Genomic DNA, 6,000 nt, shown 5'->3' with positions numbered 1-6,000 from the left:
TTTTTTGTTTTCTTTGCATAATTTATTTCTAGTTTCATACCTTTGTGGTCTGAAAAGCTGGTTGGTACAATTTCAATCCTTCAGAGTTTACTGAGGCTCTTATTGTGGTATATGTCTAGTATGTGATCTATTCTTGAAAATGTCCCATGTGCCATTGAGGAGAATGTCTATCCTGCTGCTTTTGGGTGGAGTGCTCTGTAGTTGTCCCTTAGGTCCATCTGTTCTAATGTGTTGTTCAGTGCCTCTGTCTCCTTACTTATTTTATGTCTGGTTTATCTGTCCTTTGGAGTGAGTGGTGTGTTGAAGTCTCATAAAATGAATGCATTGCATTCAATTTCACCCTTTAATTCTGTTAGTATTTGTTTCACATATGTAGGTGCTCCTGTGTTGGGTGCATAGATATTTATAATGGTTATATCCTCCTGTTGGACTGATCCCTTTATCATTATGTAATGTCCATCTTTGTCTCATGTTACTTTCTTTGTTTTGAAGTCTATCTTGTCTGATACAAGTACTGCAACACCTGCTATTTTCTCCCTATTAGTTGCATGAAATATCTTTTTCCATCCCTTCACTTTTAGTCTGTGTATATCTCTGGGTTTGAAGTGAGTCTTTTGCAGGCAGCATGTAGATGGGCCACATTGTTTATCTTTTCAGTAACTCTATATCTTTTGACTGGTGCATTCAGACCATTTACATTTAGGGTGATTATCGATAGATATATACTTATTGCCATTGCAGGGTTTATATTCATGGTTACCAAAGGTTCAAGGGTAGTTTCTTTACTATCTAACAGTCTAACTTAACTCTACACTATTACAAACACAATCTAAAGGTTCTTTTTTTCCCTCACTTCTTTTTCTTTTTTTCTCCATTCTTTGTATATTAGGTATCATATTCTGTACTCTTTGTCTATTCCTTGACTGACTTTGGGGGTAGCTAATTTAATTTTGCATTTGCTTAGTAAGTAATTGGACTTCTTTCTTTACTGTGGGTTTATTTCCTCTGGTGACAGCTCTTTAGCTTTAGAAGCACTTCCATTTATAGCATTCCCTCCAAAATACACTGTAGAGATGGTTTGTGGGTGGTAAATTCTATCAGCTTTTGCTTATGTGGAAATTGTTAAATCCCTCCTTCAAATATAAATAATGATCTTTCTGGGTAGAGTATTCTTGGTTTGAGGCCCTTCTGCTTCATTGCATTAAATATATCATGCCACTCCCTTCTTGCATGTAAGGTTTCTGCTGAGAAGTCTGATGAGAAGCCTGATGGGTTTTCCTTTGTATGTGATTTTTTTCTCTCTCTGGCTGCTTTTAATACTCTGTCTTTATCCTTGATCTTTGCTATTTTAATTATTATATGTCTTGGTGTTGTCCTCCTTGCATCCCTTGTGTTGGGAGATCTGTGCACCTCCATGGCCTGAGGGACTATCTCCTTCCCCAGATTGTGGAAGTTTTCAGCAATTACTTCCTCAAAGACACTTTCTATCCCTTTTTCTCTCTCTTCTTCTTCTGGTACCCCTATAATGAGAATATTGTTTCATTTGGATTGGTCACAGAGTTCTCTTAATATTCTTTCATTCCTAGGGATCCTTTTTTCTGTCTGTGCCTCAACTTCTTTGTATTCCTTTACTCTAATTTCTATTTCATTTACAGTCTTCTTTACTTCATCTAATATTTTTAAATCCCTCCATTGTATGTTTCATTTCAGATACTGTATTTTTCAAAGTTTCTATCTCTTTCTTAAATTCCTCCCTAGGTCTTGAATATTTTTCTGTAACACTGTGAGCATGTTTATGATTTTTATTTTGAAATGTTTTTCAGGAAGATTGGTGAGTTCAGTTTCACTTGGCCATTTTTCTGGTGTTTGTGGGATTTTGGATTGTACCAGGTTCTTCTGATGTTTCATAGTTGTAAAAATAACTTGGTGTAGGCAGTGCTCCCGAGTGCCCAGAAGCTCTACTCTCTGGAGCTGCTCAGCCTATGGAGTGATGGTAGGGGTTGTAGGCTAGTGGCGATGGTGCTTGCCAGGGAGGATAGAGCTCTTTCCTGCTTCCTGCCTGCGGTGCCTTCTTCTCCTGCCATGGCCAGTGGGCTGAGCATGCAGGGAGGATCCTCTATGCTATGAACTTGTAGCTGCTGTAGGTGGGACCACCCTCTGGCTGGCATGGCGCATTGGCATGGGATGCCAGTTTGCGAGCCAGTGCTGGCTGGGAGGAAGGCGCGGCAGGCTGTGTATCACAGTGGGAGCCTCAGAGCTGCATTGCCAGCCAGGGGGATGGATCACCTGAAGCTCCTGAAAGTTCTCATCCTGCTGGGCTGAGTGCACCAGGACAATTTTGTCCACCTGTCCTTTCTCCTGAGCAGCAAGCTCCGTGCAATCCTTGCCCCTTTAGCAGCCCTCTCACTGTTGGGATATCTCTCAGAGTGCCTGCTTTTCTTTTGCTCCAGAGTGGCCTGTTGTGGGTCCCTGTTCTCCACAAATGGTTGGAATCTCAGTCTCTCCAAGTAGTCCACCTGTCTTAGCTTTCCAACCCCACTAATCTCCAGAGCATTGTGTAGTGCAGGTTCATGCTCCCAGAGCATATATCCAGGGCAGGGTTTTCAGCAGTCCTAGGCCCCCACCCACTCCCTGCTCCGTCTCTCTTCTTACCGCTGGTGAGCTGGGGTGGGGGAGGGGCTTGGGTCCTGCTGGATTGTGGCTTTGGTACTTAACCCTTTTCCATGAAGTCTGCTCTTTTCACCATGTGAGGCAGTCTGCTGCAGTCATCTTTCTTGTTGCTCTTTCAGGATTTGTTGCATTTGCTATATTTTCATATTATATGTGGTTTTGGGAGGAGGTTTCTGTCTCACCTCTCATGCCACCATCTTCAAACCCCTCCTTGAGACATCTGATTTCTATCCCATGGTCTCCCTCTTTTCTTCACAGTGATCTCTAGGCCTTTGAGGAAGGGGCTAGGCTGAAATCCAGGAAGATGTCAATAGCTGTCCTGTGCCCCTCAGTGGGTTCTGTCCTGGGATGAGCTTTGCCCAGAGCCTCTGTAGGGCCCCCTTTACCTCTTGGTTCTTGAGGCTGTAGATGATGGGGTTGACGATAAGGGTGAGCATGGTGTAGAGGACAGAGATGGCCTTTTGGAGCAGGAGGGCCATGTGGTCTGTTGGGGCTTCATAAACCCCAATGAGGGTGCCATAAAACACCCCAACTACACTGAGGTGAGAGGAACATGTGGAGAAGGATTTCTGCCTGCCATGGCCTGAAGGTATCCATAGCACAGTCCTCAAATGAAGGAATAGGATGCCACAATCAACAGGAATAGAGCCAGTGTCCGGAAACCTGAGATGCTCACTTCAACTTCACACATGACCCCCACTTCCCCAAAGAACAGTCCTACAACTGGAGCAAAGTCACAGAAGTAGTGGTCAATTGCCCTGCTGCTGGGCAAGCAGCAGAGGGTCTGGCAGGGCCAAAGTAAAGGCAGAGAAGGAGAAGCCACCGAACCAGGCTCCAGTGGCCAGGCAGCCACACAACCAGGTGCTCCTAAGGGCAGGTTAGTGAAGGGGTGGCAGATGGCCAGGTAACGGGCATAGGACATGCAGAGAGCAGGAGGCACATGACTGCAGTCAGCGAGGCAGACATGTAGAACCGGACCAGACAGCTGACCAGCAAGATGGTTTCTCTCCCTGCTGGGAAGCTGTGCAACAACTGAGGCACAAGTTGGAGGTCTAGCCAATCTCCAGTAGGGAAAAGTGGCAGAGGAAGAAGTACATGGTTGTGTGAAGAGTCTTACTGGAGGCCACGGCCAGCACAATGAGTGTGTTGCCCCCGCCTGTTACCACATAGATGGCCATAAAGAGGGTGAAGGGGAGGAAGCCCAGGTGTTGCAGCTCCTTGAAGCCGACTAGGATCAGCCAGGTGGGCTGATTCTGTCACCACTGGCTGTTTCCTCATCTAGATCTGGACCCAAGAGAAGAGAAGAGGGTAATATTGACTAAAATTCTACTATGAACACAAACTACGCTTGGCTTATTCATTTATTCATCACAGCAAGCACTGAAGACAGGCTTTATTGTCTCATTTATTATGGAAGATAGTCTGAGACTGAGAGAGAATAAGTCAATTATTCAATGACATTATGGTGGAGTCATGATCTGAATCCAGATTTGCTTAACTCTAAACCTCCTGCACAGTTTGCTATCCTACAGTGCTTTCTCCAGTCCTTCCTGAGTGGTAGAAATGTCAGTATCAGAGAGCAGCTTAGGGCTCTTGCAATCATCAGTGAGCTGTTTGCCTAGCAATCCTGGTTGAGCATCAACAGGAGAACCACTCTTGGCGAGCTCTTTTGGGAGGGTGGGAGGGGTGCCCATGACTTTGCAGGGAGGTGGTCCTACTCTGAGGCTAGGCACATTCCTGAAGCAGCCACTCATTTCAGACTATTTTCCCTTTCCAAGAAAGTGAGACTTGGAAACCCCAATAAGCAGTCTAGATCATTTACTCTGTAAGAGAAAAAAATGTAGAAAGATCTGAATTAACTCAGATCCCACTTCCCTGGGAAGACATTCCTTTTCTGTGGACAAGTGCCCTGGTGACCAGTGGGTAAAGCAATCTTCAAACTTTGCTTAGTCTTTCATCAGTTTGTTGGAAGGTGGGAATATTTTGGGTCACACATTTGGTCACATGGGGGTGTGTTTATGTAGAGTGAATAGAATAACTTTCATATGTATTTGAACATAATTTGTCTTCTATATTTTAGTGACTTCTTAGTGAGCCAGGGAGAGACTTGAATTGAAGGTGGAATAGGACCCTGGGTTTAGCAGAAAGATTGAGCAAGGGAAGAAACTAGTGAAACTAACTAAACCAACTAACCAGTCAGCTGACCCAAAACTTCTCAAGTCTGGATCAATCAGTGCTTATCAAAACGTTATTATTGCTCAGGCTAACCAGTAAATTTGACCTCGGTACCTGAAAAAATTCTCAAATAGATGTTTTGCAGAGCCCTTGAAAGTCTCATAAGGAGACATTGTTAGGAGCTATGTAATACTAATTATAATGTGAAGCCTCACATAGTGTCCTTTATTAATAGGATCAATAATTTAGTGGATCAGGAGAAAGGAAAGAAAAAGGACCTTCATTTCAATAAAGCTTCATAGAAAAGATGATGACTGTGAGCTTAAGGATAATAATCGTAGTTTGGCTACTATACACTAAAATTATTCATTCGTAACTGAAAATCTGGAGAAAGATGTCTAGTGAAAATGAGTGGTTTTGGGGATCTTGTCTTCGGCACTTATTTCAGCAGTGTCTTTGACAGACGTAGCAAATACGCATGGCTCGCCAAACTTCAGGTGACGTGAAACAAAGAGGAGAAACCAATATTAGAAGTGATGGAATTATAAGTCAAAATAATCCCATTTTTTGGAATGCTAGACTAAAAACAAGATGAAATTTAGCAGGGACACTTATAAAATCTGCATGTAGACTGTAACAATAAGCTGAAAAGTATGGGAAGGGTAAGACCTGACTTAGTAGCCATGTGAAAAGTTAAGATTCTTGTTGACTGTTATGAAGTAGGACTTGGGAGCTGTGAAGTATGAGGAATATACAATAATATGGAGATGTTTAATCTGCAAAAGACAAAACGAATAGCTGTTTTGAAAAATTGGATGGATTCTCATGAAGACAAGGATTATAGTTGACCTGTAGAAACTCAGAGGACAGAATAAGGACCAAGGGAGTGGAAAACCCATACCCACCTACCTGCACTTCTTTCATAGAAGTGATTCTTACGGGGCTAAGTGTTGTTATTTACAACATGATTTTGAGGTATGAAAATAAGGTGTGCGGCTCACTGGGCAGGGTCAGAGTGGGGAAAATGGAGTTTCTTCCTAGAGCCTCCAGAAGTTTGTTGGCAAATAAAGGCCCCATTCATTGGAACCTCTTAGAACAAACACAAGACATTAAAAAAAAATAGCAAACTCTCCTGAATTTGCTTAGGTTGGGTTG

The 6,000-nt window shown here is 43.2% G+C and overlaps 1 pseudogene; it reads right to left on the bottom strand.

Moving 5' to 3' along the window:
• Window positions 1–2,954: 2,954 nt before the first annotated feature.
• On the bottom strand, window positions 2,955–5,769 carry LOC118914996 (olfactory receptor 6N1-like; annotated as a pseudogene).
• Window positions 5,770–6,000: the final 231 nt, after the last annotated feature.

This window comes from Manis pentadactyla, chromosome 10 (assembly GCF_030020395.1).
Source record: "Manis pentadactyla isolate mManPen7 chromosome 10, mManPen7.hap1, whole genome shotgun sequence".
In the NCBI taxonomy this organism is placed as follows: domain Eukaryota; kingdom Metazoa; phylum Chordata; class Mammalia; order Pholidota; family Manidae; genus Manis; species Manis pentadactyla.
Note: the sequence above shows the minus strand (reverse complement) of the source record. Positions and strands in the feature narration are given on the sequence as shown.